Source organism: Canis aureus, chromosome 10 (assembly GCF_053574225.1).
Source record: "Canis aureus isolate CA01 chromosome 10, VMU_Caureus_v.1.0, whole genome shotgun sequence".
NCBI lineage: Eukaryota > Metazoa > Chordata > Mammalia > Carnivora > Canidae > Canis > Canis aureus.
Window position 1 is genome coordinate 24,555,967 of NC_135620.1, and position 13,605 is coordinate 24,569,571.

Sequence of the window (13,605 nt, forward strand, 5' to 3'; positions counted from 1 at the left end):
TGGTGCAGGTCAGGAGCCATGGGACACAGAACAGCGGCAGCAAGCTTAACCCGGGATCACGGAAGACTCTGGAGGAAGTGACCTTCCCACTGAGCTGTGGGGGTAGCAGGAGTTTGCCCTGGGGCTAGGGTGAAGCAGGGTAGTGACAAAACCAGCGAAGGGCACTCTCTGGATGTTCTTATCCGTCTGACGATAGGCAAAGCCGTTACATCCCACCTGCCCAGGCTGCCACAGTGGTAGCCTGGAGAGACACCAAGAAGGGCCCCGCAACTCCAAGGTGCTGGGTTCTTGGCCTGTGGGCCTCTCTGGGCTTCATTTTCTTTCCGGTTTTGTTTTGTTTTGTTTTTTAGAGAAAGAGAGAGAGACAGAGGTGGGACAGGGGCAGAGGGAGAGGGAGAAGGAGAAAGAGAACCTTAAGCAGGCTCCGCACCCCACACTAGCCCATTGCTGGACTTGATCTCATGACCCTGAGATCCTGATCTGAGCTGAAATCAAGTCAGATGCTTAACTGACAGGCGCCCCCTAGGCTTTATTTTCGTCATTTGAAAAACAGGAGGTTGGATTAGTTTTAGCCGCAGGGCACATTTTCCAAATGTACCTTTATGGGGCTCCCTAGATCAATGTAGCACTGCTGTGGCTGAAGGTGGGTATACGTGTGGGGTCAGGTCCCCCCACCATATCCCCATCTAGCCCTGCGGCCACCCCGAGGAGCCCCAGGGCTCCCTGGACCACAGTGTGTAAGCGTCAGGGTAAGGAGCCTCCCCACGGGGCTGTCCAGTCCTAGTCTCCTGGACCCTGGGGGTGGCCAGGAAGCTCCCTCTTCAGTCCCGCTGGCAGGCCCCCCACGGGCCTGTTGTTCCTTGCTCCTTTTTAGTTTCCTGATAGCCATGTGTGATTCAAGTCAGCAAGCATCTATTAAATACCTACTGGATGTGTGCACAGGGACTAATGTTTCTGAGCACCGGCTGTGTGCTCAGGTCCATGCGGGGCTCTTCATATCGAGTCATTTCCTCATCACAGCCAGCTGTCAGCCTGTTTTATAGCTCAGGGAGAAGAGACCTGGGGGAGGCTCGGTGACTTGCCCACGATCACGAATCACAGTGACATTAGCACCAGCTCCCGTGGATTAAGCACCTGGTGTGTGTGCCAGGCCTTTGCAGCTCTGTTCCTGTGCATTAGTAACTTCATCTCTCAGAGCAAATCTGTAAAGCAGGCGGTGTTTCCATCTCCAAGGATCAAGCCCACATTGGGGAAGGAGATCCTCCTGGGCCTCTTGCCTCTGCCCGCCCAGCCTTTCCCCTTGCCCTGCGCTTGGGGGTCTGAGGCAGCTTACATGTGTGTCTTCAGGTGGGTGAGCTCCCTCCCATTTCTGTTACCACTGTGCATATAGGGAAACTGAGGCCCAAAGACTCCCTTCCCTCGGAACATCTCTGCCCTCTGGGGCCTTCGTCTGGCACGGGCCTCTATCTGTCTGCTCCCTGGCAGTGACTATGAATTCCAAGTCTGGCTTCTCTGCAGAGTACCTGGCTTTCTGGGGGCAGTCTGCCCATCTGTCAGGATTGGTCAGGGCACACTGACCTTCGTTGGCTGGGTGTCACCCTTCTGAGGAATTCAGGACATGTAAAGGGAGAGCTGGGGCGGGGAGAGCCAGTGGCGGCTGCTCTTGCCTCCCCATCCCTGTCCTTCCTGTCCTTCTTTTGGGTTCTAGCTCATGCTCAGTACCCCAGCCACAAAGCTTGAGTCCTTGCAATCTGCCCTCCCTCCCCTCTCCGGACACCTCAAACTCATTGCCATTTATGTGGGTCTATCCCTGGGACAGGGCCTGCTTGTGATTTTTGCCTTGAGGGGAAATGCATGATACTGAGGACTAGGTGGGATTTCATGTCGGGTGGAGGGAGGCTGGACTTCTGGTGGATGGAGAGACACCCACCCTGCTGTACCTGGAGGTGGGGCCCCAGAGGATGGAGCTCCCTCTGAGCCTTAGGGGCAAAGCTTGTCTGTGCACAGAGCCCAGATCTCTGCCGAGTAGACAAACACACAGTGAGGGGACGAGTCTTGACAAATGTTTGCCAAGTCCCTGTCTCACTTGGAAGTCAGGAGTGAGCTTGTTTGGCAGAACAAAGGGGAGAGGAGTCTGCGGAGGGCCATAAATAGTGAGGAAGGAGGAGCAGCCGGGCCTGAAGGCTCCGTGGGACCTTGTCCTAGGCTGGTGTCTTCTGCTGCAGGATGTCCCCGTCCTCTCCCAGAGCTCTGGACTGGCTGGCTACAGCTGGGACCATGCTGGTGGCAGCCTTTCCGCCCTTGAGCCGCATCTCCCTGGGAACCCTTGGGTGCTGGGTCACCTGCTGGCAGGTGAGAGTGACCTGCACATCCCAAGGCCCCTTTCCTCTAGGGACCAGGAAGTTTGGCTATAGTTTTTCCAAGAAGAGTCAGTCTGGCACTAGACCCTGGGAGCTGGTGATGCCTGGATGTACTCAGGCTGAAGGGGCCCAACCCCCTCACTACTCTGGAAGGGTACAAGGTGACCTTCTCTCCACCCATGGTCCAGACAGATATGGCCACCCAGTTCTTCAAGCAGGGCAGAACAGAAAAGGTGGAGGGTGGAGGGTGGAGGGCAAGATACCCTACTTGGGTCTCAAGTATGCTCGGCTCAATGTGAGATCCATCTCCTTGGCTGGCCCCTAGCCCCCAGTTTACCATGGGCATCAGGTGAAGGTCAGCAGGCCTGGGGATAGAAAGAGACAAGATTTCCTCCAGAGCAGAGTGGGAGGCTGGGTAGGAGAGTGCACGGAATAGGGGAGCACATGGGAAATGAGGAATGTGGGGTGTGTATGGGAATCTGTAAGCTTGGTGTAGTTCGGGGTCACCAAGTGCAGAGGATGGTGGGGACAGGACAGAGGATCCCTTGAGGAAATGGGGAGCCACGGAGGGTAATAGCTGGGAAGTGGTCTGAGTGGGGCTCTGCTCTCCGATGTGAGGAGAGGGTAAGAGACAGGTGAGGCAGGCCTGCATGGGAGGCCAGAGGTGGGCTTCAGGGGCCTCCTGGCTTTTCCCTCTGGGCTGGGGAAGAAGGTCCTGGAATGAGTGCAGGTGGGGATGGGGGAAGCCTGATTGCTGCCTTCACTGCCTTCACTCAGATGACGGGGCCCATCACTCAAGGGCCAGGCTCCCTTCTTCCTGAGTAGCGGTGGCACAGAGCCCCGAGCTCCCGGATTCCTGGGCCCCACACCAGGGAGCTGGCTGGAACTTCCAGTGCCTCAGACTGACTTCCCGCGCTTGTGCATTGATTCTGCCTCCTCTGTACCCCACATTCTCCAAGGAGCCTGCTCCAGAGGTCTCTAGGAAGGGGAGTGGTGGCCTGGAGGCCTGGTAGACAAAGTCCAGGGGCTCTTCCCTTCCGGAGCCTGTCACAGGTCCACCTGGAGTTACTGGCCGAGCTTCCCTGGCTGTGCACCTCGCTGTGGCGGTGGGACCGGGGGGCCTCAGGGCCTGAGAGGGGAGGTCATACACACTCCCGCTCGGCTGGGGGTCCATCGAGGGCAACGGTGGGGCCTTGGAGGAGCCCTCTTTGGCCTTCAAGGAGGGGCAGGAAGGGACTTGGGCAGCACAGTGTGGTGGAAGCTGCTTCAGGGCAAGGGGCATAGGCCGCCCAGAAGGCTAGTGGCTCGCCCTGTTGGGGGGACAGAGAAATGTAGGATTCTGACTTTCGTGGGGCTGGGTTCTGGGTCCCTGTGTCTGCTGGGCTCCTGCTGCCCACTCACCACTCTGGTGGCCGGCGGTGGGCTGGGTGGTAGGAAGGTGGGAAGAGGGAAGCATGGAAGAGGGATGGTGGAATGGGGATGCGGTGGAAGAGGGATGCTAAATGTCTTGAGTTCCATCTCGATTCCTCAACCCGATTTGATTTTTTTGGGGGTAGTTTTATTTTATGTACTTAAAAAAAAAAAAAAGGCCATCTCTAAGATCAGGTTGATGAGCGGTTCAGTATCTTGAGTTTGGTGGTGATCGTATGAGTCTACACAAGTGATGAGATGACAACACGCTACACATCCTTTATAGCGGTGTTGGCTTCCAGGGGCTGGTGTTGTGCTACAGGAATATGAGATGTAGCCATCGGGGAACTTGAGGGAGGGTCCACTGGCCTGTTTTTGTACTATCTTGGCAACTTCCTGGGAATCTACATCATTTTAAAATAAAATGCTAAAGGGGTGCCTGGGGGGCTCAGTGGTTGAGTGTTTGCCTTCGGCTCAGGTTGTGATCCTGGGATCCTGGGATCGAGTCCCACATCAGGCTCCCCGCAGGGAGCCTGCTTCTCCCTCTGACTATGTCTCTGCCTCTCTCTCTGTGTCTCTCATGAATAAATAAATAAAATCTTAAGAATAATAAAATGTTAAAAAGCCAGTTTGGGGTTTGGCTTGAGGGTCGAGGGCATGTCCCCACGGAGAGCACAGTAGGAAGCTGTTAGAAAGGAAGGAGATGGAGGGCCAGGGAGACAGAAGGGGAGATGGAGAGTCACTGGCACCAGGCGCTAAGAGGGAGGTCTTACTGGGGCTGAGCCCATCCAGGGCTGTGGCTGGTGGGACTCACAGAGCTCGCATGGCCATCAGCACCACCCGAGGGGAGTGGAGGGCAGCTTGGCTGTGTAGTTGTACCTCCAAAGGCACCTCAAGAGTGGGGGCCCTGGGTATCATCCAGTGGAGGAGAGGCACATGTGGGGTGTCTGCACCTTTACGTGCCTGGGTTGCTCAGTGGCAGGTGTCTGTGTCCAGGCCTGAGGGCACAGGTGTCAGAGCCCCCCCAATTCTGGGTGCCTAGCTCCAGCCTCCCCATTGCCCTCGAGAAGCAGGGCTATTCGAGAAAGTGTAGGCGGTGAATGCAATCCTCTGGCCATGTACAGGCTCTCTGGTCTCATACAGTTGACACTCCAGACAGCTGGAATGAGCCAGATTCCAGGCCATTCCCCTTGTTGCAGCTGCTGCTTTGTCAGACCTCCCCTGACCCTGCCTTACCTGGCATCTTCCACTGTGATCCAAGAGCGGTGCCCTCAAAGCACTCTAAACTGATGTTGCCACCTTGGCCCACACCCTTTGCCTGGCCTACACCCCATGTTCAGCGTGTTCAGCATCAGGCTGGGGCTGCCCAGGCTGCAGGAGAGGCTCTTGCTAATTGGATGCCAGTCTACCATGTGCTCTCCACCCCTGCTGCCTGTGTCCGGCCTCCGCCTCCCCTCCAAGGGGCTCAGCAGCCCCCCAGCACCAGCCACTAACTGACTGCAGGCGAGGGCGTCTTTTCCTCTTACTTTTGGCAAACTGCTACTCCCAAACAGCTACTCACAAACCGCCCAGAGACGTCTCTTTCGAGTAGCTTCTCCTGCCCCCTCCCTGGGCCATGCTTGTATCTACTACCCCGCTCCCTTTGCACAATCCCTGAGTTTTGCTTTTAGCATATCCTGTATTTGTAGGTTTCTTTTTGGCTTCAGGCTCTGGGCTCCCTAGGGGTCAGGACTACGCTTTTCTCTATTTCTGTAATCTTTTCCCTTACCCCCAAGCACACTGGCCCACATTAGGAGCTCAGTAAGGTATGCCACACATGTGGGATGGGGAGTAGGGCCCCCATCCTTCCGGCAAGGCTGCTGTGAAGGTTTCAGGCTTCCAGGGCATGACCAGTCTGGGAAAATAAGCAGTGAATACTGGCATCTTGGCTACTTTTGCTGGTGGGAGACCTGGTCACCCAATATGAAGACTGCTCCTATCTGTTGAGCTCCTTCAGAGGGTCCCATCAGGCAAGGTCAGGGACTGCTTACGTGGGCCATTTTACAGATGAGAAAACTGAGGCCCAGAGGGAGTTCCCGCCCCAGATAGCAAGGGGAGGAGCTGGGATCCAGATCTAGGTTGCTTGATGGGGGAGCTCCCCATTCCCCAATTTTTCGGCATTACATAATCCTGGCATGTTTCGGGGGGCGGGGGGAGGTGAGGATGGAGGAATCCCAGGTCCAGCCTTGTGGACTGACTGTTGAGAGGCTGTCATGCCCCAGGCCCAGTGGGAAGCACCGGGTTATGCTTGGGGAGGAGCCCGAGACTCCCTGCCTGAGTTCAGTGGGTTTTGGGACCAGGGATCCAAAGTGTCCTGATGCGGCATGCTTACTGGTGTCAGGAGAACGTGAGTCCCAGTCCCAGCCCCAGCCCCATCCTCATGGGCCTGCAGCCCAGTCAGGACTGCCAGGAGGGCCTGGCTCTGCAAATTTACTGCCGTGCTCAGGAATTCCTGTCCACTCCAGATCAGGGTGTCTGGGGCACAGCCGCCCGACTGGGAGGAAAGCTGGGGTTATCTTGATCTCCAGATGAGGTGGTATCTGCTTGTGGGGTTGCTGGGGAAGACTCTTTGCCTTGGATCTTGCTCACTCTCTCCTTCCGGCTCCTGATAAAGAGTCGCAAACATAGGGCTGTAAAGGTGGCCATAAAAACAGAGAAGAAATGCTGGCACAGCTGGCTTATCAAAGCGCATCTCAGACACCAGTCAGCTCTCCTACTTCAAGTTTATTTCTCCTCCTCTGCTTTCTCTCAGAAGGTGTCTCGTAAACAGCTAAGAGGGTCATTTATAAATGTCTCTGCCTTCTCCTCTGAGCACCGGGCCTGTGGCTTTGCTCTCTCTGTTCCTCCAGGCACGGAGCTGGTGTGGGCACTCCCTTCTCCTAGGTGCCAGCAGAGATGAGAATTGGAAGCCAGAGCGGTCCCACTCTCCCCAGACGGGGGGTGAGTCTCCCTAAGGTGAGTGATGATGACATCCTTGGCTTTGGCCCTGTCAGCATCCTCCCCCCCCCCCCCCACTGCCGTGATCTTCATGAGGGTGGGGGCTCTGGGCACGGAGCGGGGGCACCCTGCCCTAGGCTGGCCTCTGAGGCTGACCCACGTCACAGAGTGACTCCTATGGCATTAGAACTGAAAGGGCTCTAGAGGCGGCTTTGTCCAATTCTCTTCTGATCCTGCGGAGCCGGGGAATGGCAGGGGGCAGGTGGGAGGTGGAGCCAGGAACAGACTATGGAGGAAATACAGCCTTCTGGCCCTAATGGCAATAATCCCTCCTGCTTCTGGAGCATGTCTTAAGATGGGAAGGGCTTCAATGTTCCCCATTTTGTGCGCTCCTTGCAGTGACTCTTTGGGCAGAGAATATTATTCCCATTTTACAGATAGTGGAGCATGGCGCTCCCAGGTGCTAGGTGACTGGCTTGCCTGGGGGCTCTCTTAACCAAGACATAGCTGTGTTCTCTCTTTACCCATTTAGTCCCTCACAGAGCTTTACTTGTTGAGTTTCTTCTCAATAAGAGATGTTCATAGGCGGTCACCTAATCACAGCCCTCAACACCCCAGCCCTCTGGTTCTAGCTTCCTGGCCTGTCAGGCCCTCAGGTGCAGAGCTACCAATGAAGCAGAGTGAGTAGTAGTCTCCTGGGCCTTTCCTCCTTCTTCCACTGGGGGTGTTTGGATTCCTGTCAGCTGGGAGGCTTGTGGATGTGGTTGGGCAAATCCCCACAAACGGTGAGAGGCAGAGAGCACTCTGGGTTGTAGCTGAGAGGGCCCCAAGATTTCCAAGTTGGGTGGGTGGGTGGGTGGGTGGGGATGGTCCCAGTGGGTGTCGGAGGGGCCCTGGCCACTCCCACTCCACCTTGTTGGAGTTTCTATCTCCCTGGTGGCAGCCTAGGGCTTGGCATACAGCAGGAAATGCTAATTGCACAAATTAGTTCAGCCTTGGGTGGCCAGAGTAATTGCACCTACTTTGACCCCAGAGTGGCCTCTGCTATATCCCTTTCTCTTAAAAGGGATGTATTATATTATGTCTATATTATATCTATCCAGAACCCACCCACCCTAGTCAGGTGGGAGAGTTTCCATACTGGTTGCTCCTCAGTCCCCCAAGACTTGGAGGCTTTCTCTGCCTGCTGGAGCAGAGTTCACCCTTTGCAGGGGGCCAGGAGCTCATCCCCTGTTTCTGCACTTCTTGGGCGGTCACACAGCTGATTCCTTCCTGCGGCCGGACGTGCTGTGTGGACAGTCCTCCAGAAATCAGTATTCCGTGTTTCAGGAGAAAAGGCACTGCCTTCATTCGGGAGGAAATGCAGTCTTCCCTGGGGTGTGGGGGGAGGCAGGCGACTTTGCTGGGGCGGGGGGCACAGAGGGCTGGTGGCAGAGCTGGGTTTAGAATCCTGGCCTCAAGGGTTGCTTCTTGCCCCTTGTGTCTTGTGCTTTCCCGGTGAAACCTGCTGAGCGGTTAGGGGAGCGTGCGGCCTGCAGGCTTGCGAGCCATGCGGGGGAGGCCTGGGGGCGCGGCGGGGAGGCCCCGTGTCTGCCCACTGTCCGTAATATATTTGAATTATCTCTGCAGATGAGCCCTGATTTAGCAGACAGTCTAGAGTAAACCTTAGCTTGAAGACAAATACAATTGACACTGGGCTTGAGTGGTTCAAAGGTTATTGGCACAAAACTGTCGGCTTTGTTTAGCCGACGGGCTGTATTTATGACGGCGCTACGGCAGTGCCATCTATAACTCGTCGGCGGCGAGGCTGATGTGGGTCCAGAGACAGCCTATTTACACTCAGCCTGGAGTTGAGTTTCTCTGCTGGGAAGTGAAAAGGCAATTCTATTCTTGGCCAAGTCGCTTTATGGGCTGCTGGCTTACTTTGGGTCCTCGGTTGAGCTCGTCGGGGATGGACCATGGGGAATGGCTGCCTGGGTGTGTGCGGGGGGTGAGCTGGGGTTGGGGGAGGTCCTCAGGGCCGCCTGGAAGGACCTGGTCAGTGTGTTTCACTTGGACCCCTGAGTGAGGGCTCACATGCACAGAGGTGGGAAGTCTGGGCCCGGGGCCTTGATTTCTTCCTGTGTCTCTTGGCCGCCCTGGTTCGTTCAGGAGAAAGCAGCGGTGGGTGCGTGAGCGCTGTGCTGGAGAAAGGCGTTTGTCTGCAGGGGCCAGGCATGTGGTAAAGGCACAGAATTCCTTTGGAGAGAAAGTATCCCATGGAAAGAGCCGTAGCCAGAGCCGGTGGAGGTACGAGTGGGGTGGCTTTCTGGAAAAGAGGGTGCAGTCTGTCTTGAGGGCCTTGACATGTGCTTCTCTCGTGACCCATTCATTCCCCTGCTGGGAATCCAGCCTGAGAAGGTAGTCATAGATGTGGACTTAGGTGTTCGCTGCAGTGTTATTTATAATAGCACAAGGGCAGAGCAGCTGTAGGTAGATCTAAATGGATTCATATGAAGGATTTCAAATGATTTGTCAGGATGATTCTAAGTAGAGGAAGGGACGGCTTGACAGACCGTGAAGTGTGTTTTCTGTTGTGTAAAACAAAGGAGAGGAATACAATAGAATGTAAGTGGAAATTAGTTCAGAGAATGGGGATGATGATTTTTAAGGTTTTTTTTTTAATTTTTATTTATTTATGATAGTCACAGAGAGAGAGAGAGAGGCAGAGACACAGGCAGAGGGAGAAGCAGGCTCCATGCACCGGGAGCCCGACGTGGGATTCGATCCCGGGTCTCCAGGATCGCGCCCTGGGCCAAAGGCAGGCGCTAAACCGCTGCACCACCCAGGGATCCCGGGATGATGATTTTTAAATTCTCTTATATCTTCATATAAATGTCTGATAGGGGCGTGTATTGCTTTTTATTCCTAGGGACACTGACTCTGTGAATAAACAAAAATACAAGTTCCTACCCCTCTTGTGGTCTCTGCTGTTCTCTGGGTCTCAGTTTCTCTGGCATAAAAGGGGGCTCTGGGCTGCTCCCATACTGCCCTGGCCCAAGTCCTGAACAGGGACGAATGACCCTCCAGGCAGCTTTGGTAGACTGCCCATGGTCACCGTGTCCTGGGTCTCATGGGTCACCTAATTTTAGTGCCTGCTGGGGCAGCTGCCTAAGTGTGGCCCCAGCCACTGGGCAGACAGTCAGGGTGGTGTCCACAGCATTGCCAGCATCTCTGCCAGCTGCTGAGGTCAGAGCACAGCTCGGGACCCAGGCTGGTTAGATCACAGAGCCTCAGGGGGATTCTCAGGTGTCCATAACACAGAACATCACAACCGCGTTTGGTAAGAAATCTACCGAGTGGAAGGTAAGGGGTAGGGGTAGGGTCCCCCTTGGAGGGGTGAGGGAGAGGAAAGGGCTGCTGGCCCTAAGTGCCAGAGAGTCAGTTCTCTGGAATTCCAGAAGCCAGTCTGCCATGAGGGGTTTCCAACATATGTCTAGAACTTGGCCCTTGGCCCAGTTCCGTCTGTTGGTTGGGGACTTGCACGGAGTTGGGAACATTTCCCAAAAGGTCTTGACTTTGTCTGATAGCAGGCAGCTGTGGGCACCATGTCCTTGGCTAGAATAGCTGGGAATGTGGGGTCTTTGCAGGGTGTGAAGTTGAGTACATGTCTAGGAGGAAGAGAGGTCAAGGGCAAATGGAGAGTGGGGCTCAGTTGACGAGGGAAGACAGGCCGCCATGGCCTCCTACCAGGTCTGCTGCCTTTAGTCCTGTGTCACCTGTCATGTTTTCTAAACCCAGCTCTTGTCACTCTCCTTCTGACTTGGCCCTGCAGAGCCTATGAATAGAGCCAAGAACCCTTAGTATGGCATTCAAACCTTTCTCTAACTTGGCCTCAACCTGTTTCCTGCTTTTATGCCCACTGACTTGCTGCTCTAGCGAATCTATGTTCTATCCCTTCTCTGTTCTTGAACACACCAGAAAACTCCAAGTCCTTGGGTTGGAATGCCCTTCTACTCTGCCTCATTTAGTCACTACCTATTTATGGAACACCTGCTATGGGCTGGGTCAGATTCACCTGATAAGCTCCTATTCAACCCTCAAAACCCGGATGTCTTCTGGTCTGATATGCCTTCACCAGCATAACCCTCCAGGTCACTCTTTCTCCATGGTTGATGACATCTTGTATCTTGTATTCTCAGAGTGTTGTATCTGCTTTTCCCACCGGGCCTTGGTAACTTTCCTCTGCGTTCCTGGCACAAGGCATAATTCTCTGTAAATAGCTGCTGGGTGCTGTCATACAGAGAAGAGCCATTAGTGAATGCCAACAAAGCAAGTGGGAGGATCTATTCCCTGGAGTTCTAAGGACATGGGGCAATGATAGCAAATAGTATTAGCTTACACTTACCAAGCATGTACCATGTGCCAGGCACTGTACTGAGTACTTTCCATGTATCAGCCCATTGAATAGAACCACAATCCAAGAGATTGCCATCGTTACCTTCTCATTTTACAGGTGAGGAAACTGAGGCACACTTTTCTGTGTGGGATTTGAACCTATACAGACTCTTAAGCTCACACACTATTGCTTCTTCCTCACCAGGTATTGAGGTGACACTTTTCCCCTGGGAAGTGAAGGGCAGTTCCATACTGGGTGAGTCCTGGTGCTGATGTCTGCTGGCAGCCTTGCACGGATGCATGGCTTGTGGAGGATGCCCTCAGAGGATGGAGGATTTTCCCCAAATCTGGACATGTCTTTTTTTTTCAAGGATTTTATTTATTTATTCATGAGAAACACACAGAGAGAAGCAGAGACATAGGGAGAGGGAGGAGAAGCAGGCTCCATGCAGGGAGCCCGATGTGGGACTCAATCCCGGGACTCCGGGATCACACCCTGAGCCAAAGGCAGACGCTCAACTGCTGAGCCACCCAGGCATCCCATGGACATGTCTTTACATCTCTTTTCTCCACCCTTGCTATCTTCCATGTGGGGCCCAGCGGTACCTCATCCTTTGCCTCTCCTTCAGGAAATGGATTCAGGAAATGCTTTCATTTTGTACTTGTTTATGAAGCTTCTACTGCCTGTCAGTCCCTTGTCAGGCCTTGGGGGTAGAGCAGTCCCTGCCCCGATGGAGCACGGTCAAGTCAACTGGCGTGGCTCTCACATGTGGTCCAACGTCGTCGGCCTGGCGCAAATCCCTGGTGGTGCCCGCCTCTCCTGGAACCCTGGGGTAGCCTGGGCATTCCTGAGGACTTCATGCTTTCCTCACCATCCACCTGGTTCGGGCTCTGTTTGCTCAGTGTGTGGACAGACCGAGCAGGAGGCTGCCCTTCGGGCCGAGTGACACACTCAATCTTACATCTCTGGAGAACAGACTTTAATACCATGGCGGAGGGCCTGGTGGTGATGGCAATTCTCTAATGAGTTAGGGTGGGTACTTGGGAGCCCGTTGGTGAGAGGAGGGACCTGTCTGCTTGAGCCACAGTGGAGGTGCCTTGGTTGAAGGATTGCAGGTGGCCTTAGACTTGGTATTGGTGTCCTGGGGCTGTCCTAAAAATGTACTTCAGACAGAGTGGCATAAAACAACAGTGATTCACTCTCTCACCTTTCAGGAGGCTGGAAGTCTGAAAGCAGGGCCTCACCAGGGTTGGCTCATTGTGGAGGCTCTGAGGGAAACTCTTTCCTGTGCCTTTGTCTTAACTTCTGGTGACAACTGGCGGTCCTTGGCCTTCTGTGGCCTGTAGATGCATTGTGCTGCTCTGCCGTTCGTCTTCCCCTGACATGCTCCTTGTGCATCTGTATCTGAATATCCCTCTCCTTCTAAGGCCACCAGTCCTGTTGCATCAAGGGCATACCCTATTCCAGTATGACCTCGTGTTAACTAATTATGTCTGCAATGACCCTATTTCCAAATGAGGTCATGTTCTGAGGTACCAGGGAGTCAGGGCTTCAGCGTGTCTTTTTGGGGAACACAATTCAATTCACCCCAGACCCCCTGAGGGAACTATTTGAAGACTGCTTTGTGGAACTCCCAGACTCGGGCCATTGCCCATGTCTCCTGGGGGTGGGGGGGGTGCTCTAAAGAGTCAGCTGCCTGCCTTTTTGGGTCCTGAGGAGGCAGGGTTGGTCTGAAGCCCCTGAAGCCCACCAGGGGCCTCAGCTGGAAGGGATTCCCTGCAGGCTTGGGAAAGCCTTGGGAGAGACAAGATGATCAAAGATGACAGAGCGGGTGGGGAAGCCTTTCCTCTTAGAAATGCAAATGGCATCTGTGGAGGAAGGGGATGAAAGCAGTTTTTAAAAAGACATTAATCTCCTCACTCATTTCCTTCTGATGGCTGGAGATGAGTGACAAAGCCTCGTAATTGAAGATGGTGGGGCTGATAATTCAGTGGTAGCCTGGGGAGGGATGTCTTGGGCTGTGAATCATGGTGCATTACACAGATCGGGGTATCTCCCTGATGGTATCTCCCGGGCTCTCGGAGCCTCTTGCTGGCGCACGAAGGCACACACGCGTGTGAAGGCTTGAGCTGAGCTGGTTGTCACGCTGCCCAGATGCAGCTTCCTGGCCCAGGGAAATTTTCTGGGGGAGCAGCTGCTGCAGCAGGCAGGAGGTGGGTTCCTACTGTGTGCAGGCACCCTGCAAGGGTCGGGGAGAGAGTACTCGGGTCGCAGTGCGTGGTTGTTAGGTGTCTATTGATGGGAGTGTGAAAGGCTCAGGGTAGGATCCTCAATGCTCAGACCCAACCCATGTGAGGCCCCCAGTGCTTTCCTCATCCCTCCCCCAGTGGCTTAGAGGGCGCAAGCAAGTCTGAGCCCACGGAGTCCCCACTGCTCAGGATGATGCTGGCTTGGTGTGGGTACTCAGGGGCAACTTGACCT